The following is a 13639-nucleotide window of genomic DNA, read 5'->3' as shown; positions in this document are numbered from 1 at the left end:
AATAAAAGGAACGACAAAAATATTTACGTTTTTTTTAATAACCTCTCGCAACCCACCAACACGGATCCGTAATTGCGGATAAAAAAAAACGACATTCATTTGGCCACAGACAATTACAAGGCACTCGAGGATCATCGTATGTTAACCACGCTGGAAGATTTTAGTCACACGGTAGATTTTGTTGCATAAATGTTTGCGACTCAAAATGAGTTCCCTTCGTCTGAATGTGTTGGTTTCTGCAGCAGGTGCATGGATTTTTGAAAACCCCACATGAATTGAACTGATTTTCAGTTGCTGCAACAAAATCTGCCGCGTGTGACTACACCCTTACGCCGTAACCACCCAAACAACCACATACGAATAAATGCTAATAAAGGGTCACGCCCGAAACCTGGTGACAAGGAAAGGATATCACGTTGTCCCCTGGTGTAATCAGGCAGGAAAAATATGCAGCGATCCTCCCTTACAGCCTTGTTCTGGGGAAAACTACGCAGATACGCTCAAAAGAAATAAAAGGTAGGCATACAAGTAAAAGTTGAGACTAAGGCCTTATTCACACGAACGTGTTTTACGTTCGTGATACGCGCGTGAAAATCACACGCGTTGCACGGACCTATGTTAGTGAATGTGGCCGTTTAGACAGTCCGTGATTTTCACACAGTGTATGTGCGCTGCGTAAAACTGACGACATGTCCCATACTTGGCCGTTTTCTCGCGCATCACGCACCCATTCAAGTCATAGTTGAGAGTCTATGGAGGGATGCGGGAAAAGAACGGACATATCCTATTTTCCCACGGACCCTTCACACGGTCCGTTGAAACAGCGGCTGTGTGAACGGCCACATTAAATGACATAGGTCCGTGGGACGGCCGCTGTTTCAACGGCCGTCCCACGGTCGTTTAACACGTTCGTGTAAATAAGGCCTTAGAGACCAAAAAAAATATTGCAAAACAAATCACTTAGGAACAAAAAAAAAATAATATTAAAACAAAACTGAGAAGTTCAGACAATATCTTCCATGAAGGGTTAAATCTCCCCCCCCCCCCCCCACCAGGCGCAGATGAAAAAAAAATAAAAAAATCAAACAAAGCACAGCGTTGTCAGTTGAGCGTCCAGCAACATGGTCGGCCATGCACTTCGGTTACCTATGAGACCAACACGCAAACAGTCCCAGAGTGATGCAAGATGCAGACCGTTCACCCCCCCCCCCACCAAAAGGTCTGTTTTCTTTACAACCGTGCGCCAGTTGCACAATAAAAGATCCGCTACGTATGAACTCTCGACACTTGTGGACTTCATAGTATTTATTGGTTAGGGAGCCTTTGAAGGTCCCTAGTGAACATTTTTTTTCTAGCACGGTTTGCTAAGCAGCAGCCAGAAAGTGTTTGTTACTTAGCAACCGAAGTCACAAGGAGCGAGTGACACGGCAGGATTTACAGATTAGGCCCCATGCACAAGACCGTAATCTTCATCCGATGAAATTGCGGACCCATTCATTTCTATTAGCCACAGACACCTTTCCATATATTTACGGATGCGTGTCCGGGCCGTAGAAATGATATGCAAAATAAACAACATGTCCTATCCTCGTGGACGGCTACGGATGTGCGTCCGTAGCCATCGGATCCGTATTTGCAGACAGTAAAAACTATTATGTTCTGTGCATGAGGCCTAAACGTGGAGATTTTGTCTGGTCACCCACCATATAAACGGAGGCTGATGGTGCATATTAGACAGCACCACCAATTTTAGACACCTAGATTTTTTTCCCATTGATTAAAGTTGATATACCTCATGGTTCGTGCCAAGCCATGGACAAATCGTATAATGTCGTACATAAATATGATATAACTAATCGTGTAGTGTTGGTCACTCCATATAGATTTATATTACTGTAAATCAAACTACAATCTAAGAAAAGATCCATTTATATCAATGACGTCAGATTTTCACTAACAGAAGTCTCTTAAGTGCTTATTCAGACGAGCGGGTGTCAAATCGGCCGTGAAAAACGTCTGTGCGTGACCAGTCGTAAACTTGAGTCTATTGAGGGACCCGTAAAAACTGACAAAATTAGGACATGTGCTATTTTTGCACTGGCCGTGTGAACAGCCTCATAGAAATACATGAGGCCGCGTGACGGCCATAAAAAAAAAAATCCGCAACACGGACGATTTCAACACTTGCCTGAATAAACACTGCGTTCTGTCCTCCGTTTAGCGTGTACACCAGTAAAGCTCCAGTACACGGTAAATGTCTCTATAGGGTTCCATCAGTAAGACAGGCTAAAAGAGTGTCCTTTGACCTCGGTCTGGCCGGTCGGTATATGTCAGTATACTGCAAGAAATGAAGCATGGAATAGCGTAGTAGACTAAACTATAGGTGCAGGAGCCAACGTATGGCATCCGTTTAACTGACGTCATGGGCTTTTCAATGTCTTTTTTTTTAAATGATATATCTGTTAAATAGATTACAATCTAAGGGTTTGTTCACACACCGAGTCAAAACCGTCTGAAAATACAGCTCCTGATTTTCAGACGTTTTTGAAGCCACCCGCGATTTCGTGGCGTTTTTGGAACTTTTTTCAATAGAGTCTATGAAAAACAGCTCCAAAAACGTCCCAAGAAGTGTCCTGCACTTCTTTTTTGCGGCCGTTTTTTTTATACGCGGACGTTTTTCAAAACAGCCCATCAGAACAGAACACCGTTTTTCCCATTGATTTCAATGGGCAGATGTTTGGAGTCGTTCTGCTTGCGACTTTTCGGCCGTTTTTCAGGCGTTTACGCCCCGAAAAACGGCCGAAAATAGACCGTGTGAACATACCCGAAGGGTGACAGATACGTTAAACAGATGAATAAGGCCAGGATCTCACACACACAAGTTTTGATGCAGTTTTTGCCTCAGTTTTTTGAGCCAAACATAGAAGTGAATGCCAAAAAGGAAGGAGAGACAGATGCATCTTTTTCCTTTTGTGTCCACTCCAGTGTTCAGCTAAAAAACCAGCAAGTCAAAAACTGCCGCAAAACTGTGTGTATGATTCTGGCTTTGGAGTAAGGTCCCACGTAGCGAATTTGACGTGGCCGTCAAATCGCTCGTAAATGGCCGTGCACTGGTGAAGGTAAAACGGCTGTTTATCCTTAAAATCGTGCGGCCATACAGGCTGTATTCATTAATGGCCGCAAGATTTTGCAGGTAAACAGCAGTTTTACCCACAACAACGCATTGGTCATTAACATGCTATTTGACAGCCGCATCAATGCCGCTACAAATTGACAACTGCGCCAAACAGAGTACAGGATCGGCTGTCGGCCACATCAGTGCCGCTTGGTGAAGTCTTAACCTTGTAGTGGAATCCGTCACCCTCAGGCTATAATGGCATCTGTTTAACGATAGGTCATGAAAAAGCTCAAAACGCACCCATTAAACGGATCCGATATTAGTCTGTAGGTGACAGATGCCACGGTTAGGCATCCCTCAAAGCCTCCGCTTAACATATACGTTGGGAGCTTTTCCTGGCGTATACATTTAATGGAAGACAAAATTGCAGTGTAAGCCTAGGGTAAGGCAAAAGTTTTATTTTTCGTGGAAATTTTTAATGGCGTTAATGATGTGTATTTTTTAGTGCGGCCAAACGTTACATTAAAGTCTATAATAAAATATTTTTTTAAAAAAACGACATGGAACGGCATTTTGGTTTGTGGCGTTTTTTGGGCAATTTTGTGGTCAGTGGCGTTAATTTTCCAAACGTGCCATGCTCCGGGTATGACATTTTTCCCCCATATATTTCTCTATAGGTCTTCAAAACAGGCAAAAAAAAAACAAAACATAAACAAAATGATTCTGAGATGAAAAACGCCACCAAATACCTTATAAAACACGCATGGTACATTTTAGTAACGCTGACGTTTTTAGAAGATTTTTTTTTATACAGTTTAAATTGCCAGAAAAACTCTGTGCGAAGGAGGCCGATGTGGCAATCATATGCTCTTCAAAAGGTGTAAACCAATATGGCTGCTTTTCCTGTTGTCACCTTTAAAAAAAACGGCTGTTAAAAGAGTAATCTGCCAATATATCTATGTATAAGGGTCCTTTTAAATGACCCGATTTGGGCCATAAAAATAAGCGCCGATCGTCGAGAAAGCTCGTCAATCGGCGCTCGCTTGCTTCTTTCACAAAGAGAAACGGATTGGTTATGTACGGGGACGAGCGATCGTTCCTATGATCGTTCGTCCCCATACATTTCCATCATGTCGACTAGCGAGCATATTACTGGCCGCATATTCGATAAGCCGATGTATGGCCTTAAAGAGACCCTAATTACCAAACATTGGCTGCTGTTCTAACTCCTGATTCACTAATAATTTTACATTTTGGGTAGAAATCCTTTTTAAAAAGGAGGAATTCTGGCCAAAATTGATTTTGTAACATTATAGATTCACTTCAAAAGATCACATCAATGGAGTCTGCGAGCTAAAACTGCCACAAATGTCCCGAACGCATCAGCTGTGGCAGTATATAGTAGCCACATGTCAAGAAAACGAAGAAGGGCTTCATGCACGGACCCGGCACAGAGTCCCTACCATCTTATGGACCCCGGTAAGCACCATGTCGCTGTATGGTGCCCCACGGGAGTCTCAATGAAATCTGAAGCGCACATGGGTACAGTATGGGCCCCAGATCAAAAGGGGGGAAAGCCTCTGCCGGGGGCCAAATCAAGAATATGTATATTACAAAGTTCATCCCAGTTATTGCGGTTTCTGGAGCACAATATACCACAGGACCCCTTTCTAGGGATACAATTGTAGCCATGAGAACCAGTCCGATCAGAACAGATTTGTCGCGCACTATTGTTCGGTCACTACAGACGCCCTTATTATCGGTATGTCCGGCAAATATCGGGCACCATGTAAATAATCAGCACGAGAAACGGACAGTCTGCTCATTTACTGGTTGACTTGGCAGGAAACATTACCTAGTGGCAGTAACAGGACACCCGAATTCACCCGGGTGAGGGGTACTAGAACTACAGCTGCCTACAGACCCCTGAGCGTTGCAATATTTAATAATTATACATGTAAAACAGATATTTTGTCACCGTGAGAATAACCATAGAAGAAATATTATGGACTATTGCAAAATGTGTGAAATGACAATTGTTGCGGTAGCCACGACAACCAGCGACACAACATTGCAGTTTATTAGTCGTTCCATTTTTCCACACAATTAAAAATAAAACTAATGTTTCACTGAATAGCCAGCGCCTCTAAGGCCTGTTTATGTCCCTGGTTGCCAGGCGCTATACATTACAGGCTGAGAACTACAGCAGCTCCACACCCATAACATTAAGCCATAGGGATAATTAGTGCAGACAAAAAGTGAGCAGTTGTCAATAGCAACCAATCAGATTACAGCTTGCAGGGCAGGTTAGAAAATAAAAGCGGCCGTCTGATAGGTTGCTATGGGTAACCGCTCCATTTCTTTATTGGCACTAGTGATTATACAGAAGGCCCAGTGTATTGTTCCTTATTAGTAAATACCAGGGCTGTACCATGGGAGAGCCGTGCGGGCATAGAGCGCTGTCTGGGCGGGGCAGGTGCCGACTCAGCGTAGGCCTCCGCTTAGTCCGCCACGGCTACTAGTAACTTAGCTGGGCAGCCGCGATCATAAAACCCCTTACAAGCCTGCGGCCTATCCGTTGTCACTCAGTAGTAGCAGCGATCTCGTCCATCCCCCGCCTCCTCCCCCTCCCGGGAGCTGAGAATACAACACCCTCCTTCCCAGAGAGCGACAACGACGACCCCCAGCGATCCTGAAATCCAGCCCCGAGATGGAAACCACAACTCACCGGCGATGGGTCTCAGCTGTCCGTGTCCCGGGCATTTCGAGCTGCCGGCGGGGGGCTCGCCTGGCGGAGAGCGGGGAGCATCGTGTCCTTCCGGCTGCTCAGCTCTTCTTCCTGCTCCCACAATCCTCCGCGTTCCCTCCCCTCCCCCAGTCCAGACTCACCCCCCCTCCTCCTTTGCTGAACGACATCTGCCAACACCCCCTGGTTGTCTTGTGTCATCCCCTCATCCATCACCCCACAGCTCTGTCCTCTCTCCTCCACATCCAGCCCTGTGTATTCAGCCATGTATGAAACGTTCTAGACTTGTGGAATCTGGAACATTTTATATAACGTTCTAATCACCCAATATAACATTATAATAATCATCTTATATCCTGTGTAACACATATATATATAATATGTGCAGAACATTTACTGATGGCCATACCTCCCATACTATGCAAATACATGTCATTTGTTTTCAATAGAAATAAGGAAATCCGTATGTAAATCCGTACGCAGAAGGTACAGCGAGGATGTCCGGCGGAAATCATCCACAACTTGTAAACATAGGCAGCGCAACATGTATTAATGGATCACCCTATATAATATGGCAAAGATACAACCCAAGAATTGGCGTATTGTAACATACAGACTTCATGAAGAAACACTGACAGCTCCAATATTTTTCTTAGTCGTTGGGAAAACGTGTGGTTAAATAGAGAAAGGGGTCACCTAAATGATGGGTGCGACCTGCCATAAGAACGTATTAACTGTTACGGCAGTAACCCCTTTCCTCCACAGCCACTTTTTGGATTTTAATTTCCGCTTTTTTCCTTCCCGCTGTCAAAAAGCCATAACTTTTTTCATTTTCCGCCGGAATAGCCGTATGAGGGCTTGTTTTTTTTGTGGGATGAGTTGTATTTTTTTCACGACACCGTTTACTGTACCCTATAATGTAAAAAATAAAAAAATTATAATTTGTGAGCAGGTGAATTTACAGAGTTCACCATGGGGTTAAAAATGACAGGTTAACTCTATTCTGCAGGACATTACGTTTACAGCGATACCAAATTGATATAGTTATTCAATGTTTTACTACTTTTATAAGGAAAAGACTAATTGTTAAATATAAAATTTGGTTTGTCACCATATTCTGAGGCATAACTTTTTTATTTTTTACTCGACTGAGCGGTATGAGGGCTTATTTATTTTGCTACATAAGACTGTTGGATCACTTTTTATTCCATTTTTAACCTAAAAACAGCGATTTTTTTTTTTTTTTTAATGGCGTTCACCATACGGGTTAAATAATGATCTATGGTAATAGTCTGGACTTTTACGGACGCAGTGATACCAGTTATATTAATATACACAACTGGTAGAAAAATAATTACACGGCACTCACCGCTTTCCAAAATATTTCAGTGCTTTAATTAAAAAATAGAGGCGGGCGAGACACGGGAAAAGCGACAGCAGGCCTACCTATATTAATTAATAAAAATGTTGACATTGCTTTTGCGGGAAAAATGGAAAAAGGGGCTTTTTTTAAACTTTTAATATTTTATATAGATAGATATGGATATATTAATAAAAAAAAACTATATTTAACTTTTTTGTTAGTCCCCCTAGGGGACTTGAACCAGCGATCTTTGGATTGCTTGCACAATATTCTACATTACTAATGTATTACAGTATATTGTGATTTCTACAAGGCTCCTATAAGCCATGCCTCTGGCTTACCTTCACTAGGCCCCAAGGCTGCCATGAGAACCATCAGCCCCCCGCGATTGCACCGCTGGGGGCGGTTTGGGACATCAGACGGGGCTGTCCCCTCAAACTAGTTGGATTTTTTCGTCCGTCTTCAAAAAAATATACATGTAGGATGAAGACGCATAATTGTTTATTTGCTTGCGCATAGTTTTCATTTTCAAAATCGGACACAAGTCTGAAAAGATGGAATATGTATATCCCTATGGTACGACTGTAACAGCCAATGGGGTCAATGATGTATCAATGGTGTATAGGCAAATACACAATGTAATCCCTAATGGACCTTATACGGCAAGACACAATGTTAGGCACCCTGTGTGATACCTCCGTGACGCAGCATATTCTTCCCTACAGCCAATGCTTTTAGTTGAAAAATATCTCCGTAATAAGGCATGAAATGGAGCATGACATATTGTTATTCCTCACGGATTCTGTATGAATCAACTAATGCAGTGTTACAGATCCGTACCGCATATATTAATAATATTTCCGTGTGCATAAGGACTAATTGCGCAAAAATAGAGTGCAGCCAGATGCACTGTAATGCTTTGTATTTGACTACGCGCCCCAGAGCGCACCTGGATGCTGGTCCCTGGCTAGCGTTGGCATAACTTGGATGACGTCTCAAAGACGGTGAAGCAGAATAGCACAGCAGAGTAGAATGTCTCTCGGACAGTGAGGCAGAGTAGCACGGCATAGCGGGATGTCTCAGGGACGGTTAAGCAGAGTAGCACAGTGTAGCTGGAACAGACTTCAGTGGCACCATGCAGACTTGTTGGAGAAGGAGTTGTGCACAGTTCAAGAGTAGTTTGGCAGACAACAGAAATAATGAATGACTGGGACTGTTACCGAGTTGGTGCAGACTAACCTGGGATGTGGAATCTAAGGAATCCCTGGTCCTTCACCCTTAAGCCCCGCAAGGAAGTATAGACTTTGCCGGTAAGATTCCCAAAGAGCGTTCCCCAGGATAGCGCCCAATAGAGGGTTGGGCTAAAGATGGCGGGAGTGAGATGTTTTGATGATCAAACACATCCGGTCGGTAACAGGCGGGCAATACAGGTCCAGTAATCAGAATCAAGAGGTAAGGTCAGAGGTCGGTACATGGATAGATCAAGCGGAGTCAAGATGAAACACCAGGACTGATAACCTAGTGAGGAATTTCATGAGCAGTTCCCCTTTACAGGTCCATATGTCATATGGCGGGTTCTGACCCTACAGCTGAAGCCACGCAACACAAGCAAATGATGACTGAGGCGCCCCATTGTCACGGTGATGCTGCGGTTCCAGGTGGCCGGAGCCGTCAGGCACCTATCTCACTATACATACTAAAAGGTCACGACCATTAAAACATGTCAGAAGTTGTGATCGAGGGGGTTTGTGTACTGAGACCCCCACTGATTGATAGATCAAGGGGATGTGTTTTGTCGACAGTTTCTTTGCTGAGCGCCATGCCCGTTGTTTCTTCTCGAACAGCGGAGTAGTTTTCAGCAGAAGGCCGCACCTCCTATTTCCAAACGATCGAGGGAACTCAGCGCCTTCCCACCAATCACAGCGTCTGACAAGTGACGTCGCTATTTTTAAACGGACAGCGACCCTTTAATACATTATTCCTTTGTATATAGATAGCAGCGTAAAACACTAAGGGGGCTCATTTATAATACATAAATCTATGAATTTACTATGAAGCAATTGTCACACTTTAAATTTATAGGAACAAAATAGTCAGGCACTTGGGTGTTTTTAGATTCACATGTATCTTGTAGACTGTAAGCATGGGAGTGCGGAGATGAATAGTGTGTTTGTTGACCAATGGTCCCATGACAGAAGCTAACTTTGGATTTGGAAGCATTGAAATCTTGTACGAGTTTAATGCAATTTTCTGGTTTATAATTCATAAATCGCTTATGTTAGTTTTAAAGAGACCATGCAAGTCCTTGTACAAGGGGCACCTGCCACCAGCAAGAGATCTTTATTTTAGGACATCCATAAGATGCGTCAAGATAGTGGGTGTTCTTGCAACCACTAAATGGAAGATCGGAAGACGGAAATATTTAAAATGGACTATTTATTGTAGGATAAACTCTTCCTTTTGGCAGCATGAATGGCATTTACTTAGGTGGACAATGCCCATCCAGATACCGGTTAGTATTGAAGTAGCTATAAGACCATTATTTTAATTTGAGGTTGCATAAGACTTGCAATCTACTATGGGAAGGATAAGGGAGAGGGGATTTAGGTAAGATATATTTCTTTTACATTTATTATTGTGTCATGACATGCATTTATGGCATATCCACAGAATATGTCATAAATGTCTGATAAATGCAGTCCCACCTCTGGGACCCGAATTTATGTGCCGAACTGGGGGCCCCCAACTCCACCCTTCCTGGTGAGAGCTGGCCGCTATCCGTTGCATCGAGGTGGGGAATCAGTGCACAGCAGGACTGGTTTCCGAAGACATCCGAGCTCCCTGTGCAGCACTGTTTCCGTCCCATTTACTTCTATGTGAGTTACGGAAACATCTCAGCGAGCTCGGATGTTTTGGAAAACCGTCCAGCTGTGCATTGATCCCCCCGTCTGGACATGGTCAGGGGACCTGAGTTCGGGAGAAAGGTGTGGGTTTCTTTTGGCAAGTACTGCATCTATCAGACATTGGATATGCCATAAATGTATGTCATGACACATCATTTTTTTTAAATAGTTTTATTGTATTTTTAACAAATATATAAACAAGTATAGAAACAAAGTATTTAGGTACACAGGCCCTTCAGTACAAAGTACATATCAATACGTATGACATATGAAAATAAAGAAGAAAAGAAAACAACTTTGCAATTTGCGGAAACCCCTAAAGTCTTCCCCATCCCCACCAGAAATCTTTTCCCTCCATGTCCTATTTATTTCCAAACTTGTACCCCTTCTCTAATGTCTGTTTATGACCTAGGTCACTTTTAACTTGCCCAATGAGCGTTTTACATTTCCAGATGGTACCTGTAATGACAGGGATAGGGAAACAGACAAGTGAGCCCTAATCTACCCGTCACTCAGTCCCTGCCTACTTGCAACGACCCGCCCTAGGCGACGGGGTACGACTGGGGGACGGTCCCTACACTCAGTAAGTGCACGACAGACAACCAGACAAGGAAACAAAGAACAAAGGGAAACGGGGCAGTTGCCCACGGCAACACCGTGAGCAACAAGAGTAGTAAACGAGCCGAGTCAAACCAGGAGAGTACGAGGTGTCAAACGCAGAGCAGGAGAGTAGTGAACAAGCCGAGTCAAACCAGGAGTGTACGAGGTACCAAACGCAGAGCAGAAGAGTAGTCAGTAAGCCAGGGTCAATACGAAGCAGGGACAAGTAGTTCAAGAAGCTGCAGCAGGGCCAGGAAACCAACAGAGAAGAATCACAAGCAAGGAGGAACAGGAAAGGCAGGTATACATAGACAGAGGGCGGGAGCTAGCTCCGTCTGGCCAGGCTGTGATAGGCTCTCCCACTCCTAAGCCTGCCATCCTGAGTGGTGGAAGATGGAGTCAGTCTTACAGACATAGAAGCAGGTGCAGACTGATTACCTATGGGCGTGGATACAGAAGCTGTGCCTGGCAGATCCTTAACAGTACCATTTTGTTAATGAAAAAGGTGTCATAATTTGCGTGATCTCTTCTGCCGTGAGATGCTGTGCAATAAAGATTCTCCATTTTCTAAAAAAAAGTGTGGTTTGTTTTTCCTTCTTCTTTTCCGCATCTGTCTTTTCTAGAAATAATAATTTCCTAATTTGGTCTAATATATCCTGTATAGATGGAAATTTTGGCTGAAGCCAATGTAGTAATAAAACTCTTTTAGTAGCTAGCAGGACCGGCGTTAGCACCCGGCGAACCCGGGCAACTGCCGGAGCCCACTACTCTTGGGGGGCCCACTCGACCACCGGGTGCTGACGCTGCCAACATGGCTCCTCCAGGAGTGGGATCCGCGGCCCGAGCGTTGTCGATGCTCTTGCCGGGGATTCTGCATCTAGAGGGAGCCCCTCTCTAGGAGCCAGTGGCGTAACTACCTGTTGCGACGGGGACCCGCGGCATGAGGGGGCCCGTGCCGCCCGCTGTCACGGGCCCCCGATGCCGGATGACACTGCTAGCCGGACATTCAATAGTATTCCTTAGGACGCAGATACTATTAAACACTATGGCAGAGCAGGTAGCTCCCTACTCTACAATTTACTAGGCTACAGGCCACGTTCGGCCTCCAGCCTATCAGGCGCAGGGACGGGATCCCTGCTCAGGCCGGCGTACTGACGTCACTGGATCACAAAGGCCAATGCAGGGATTCCGTCGGCGTTGATTCACTCCTTACGTCGCGGGTGAGTTTGAAGATTTTTTGTTGTATTTGTTTGTGTGTCGCTATATGGTGCTACCTACAGGAGGGGGGTACCTATATGGTGCTATCTACAGGAAGGGTGTCGCTACATTGTGCTATGTACAGGATGGGGGTTCGCTATATGGCGCTTTCTACAGGAGGGCGGTAGCTATATGGCGCTATCTACAGGAGGGGGGCTGTATGGTGCTATCTACAGGGAGATCTGTATGTCACTATCTACAGGGGGGCGTATAGCGATATCTAAGGGGGGGGTGTATGGCGCTATCTACAGGAGGGGTTTGGCATTATCTACAGGGGGGTTTGCCACTATCTACAGGGGGCGTATAGCGCTATCTACGAGGGGGCTGTATGGCGCTATCTACAGGGCGGCTGTATGATGCTATCTACAAGGGGGAGGTGGGGGCGATAGCTACAAGGGGGGCTGTATGGCACTATCTACAGAGGGCACTACATTTATGCGAGTACAAACTGGGAGCCTAACTTTTATATGGGGGCACAAAGTGATGTTTTATGACATTTTACAGGGCGGCTGTATGATGCTATTTACAAGGGGGAGGTGGGGGCGCTAGCTACAAGGGGGGCTGTATGGCACAATCTAAAGAGGACACTACATTTTTGGGAGTACACACTGGGGACCTAACTTCTATATGGTGGCACAAAGTGATGTTTTCTGACATTTTACTGCCGCCGTGAGTTCCTCCGCAAAGGGACCCACGAAGTCTGTGTCGCCCAAGGGCCCACATAAACCTGGAGCCGGCACTGGTAGCTAGACATATGGAGTGAAACAAAATTAGTAAATGCTTCCACGTGTTTGTTCCCACCTGTTCACCCATTTCCCGAAAATGAAAAAGATAAGAAGTAGGTTACAGTGGAATGTCCATATTCCACATTCAGGATATAAAATGTCATACCTGGGACCATAATAATTGAGATTTCCTGCAAGACCAAATACCATGAAAAAAAACTACCTTATCAAGAGCGCGTTTTGGACAATGGGTTATTCTATCTGGCTTGAGCGGTGTAGGTGGCAAATTAAAAGCATAGATTGCTCTGTGCATCAATCTAAAATGAGTGTCGCTCCATTTCCCACTGACAATTGTTTTCCTTACCGTTCTCCATCCTTTAGCTATCTTATCTCCCAAATCTGGGTTGTCTAGCTGATGTGCCCATGCTTGAAAGTATAGTGCAGGTGGTTTTGTAAGTAAGTGCTCCCTCAATCTACCATATGTGGCTGGGTTCACACGACCTATTTTCAGACGTAAACGAGGCGTATTATGCCTCGTTTTACGTCTGAAAATAGGGCTACAATACGTCGGCAAACATCTGCCCATTCATTTGAATGGGTTTGCCGACGTACTGTGCAGACGACCTGTCATTTACGCGTCGTCGTTTGACAGCTGTCAAACGACGACGCGTAAAATGACTGCCTCGGCAAAGAAGTGCAGGACACTTCTTTGAAACGTAATTTGAGCCGTTCTTCATTGAAGTCAATGAAGAGCAGCTCAAGATTTACGAGCGTCACAGACGCCTCGCATAATGCCAGGAGGAGCTTTTACGTCTGAAACGACGCAGCTATTTTCTCCTGAAAACAGTCTGTCTTTTCAGACGTAAAAGACAGTTCACGTGTGCACATACCCTAATACTGATATAGATAAACAAGAAGTATTGGAGA

At 44.6% G+C, this 13639-nt stretch overlaps 1 protein-coding gene across 4 annotated transcripts in view; it reads right to left on the bottom strand.

Moving 5' to 3' along the window:
* Positions 1-5979, bottom strand: part of RC3H1 (ring finger and CCCH-type domains 1) — a 75405-nt gene extending 69426 nt beyond the window's left edge. For all 4 annotated transcript variants that reach the window (XM_075833060.1, XM_075833063.1, XM_075833062.1 and 1 more), the window contains exon 1: positions 5847-5979. The gene's annotated coding sequence lies outside the window, so the exon portion shown is untranslated. The remainder of the gene's footprint in view (positions 1-5846) is intronic.
* Between the last annotated feature and the right edge of the window lie 7660 nt (positions 5980-13639).

Source organism: Rhinoderma darwinii, chromosome 7 (assembly GCF_050947455.1).
Source record: "Rhinoderma darwinii isolate aRhiDar2 chromosome 7, aRhiDar2.hap1, whole genome shotgun sequence".
NCBI lineage: Eukaryota > Metazoa > Chordata > Amphibia > Anura > Rhinodermatidae > Rhinoderma > Rhinoderma darwinii.
Note: the sequence above shows the minus strand (reverse complement) of the source record. Positions and strands in the feature narration are given on the sequence as shown.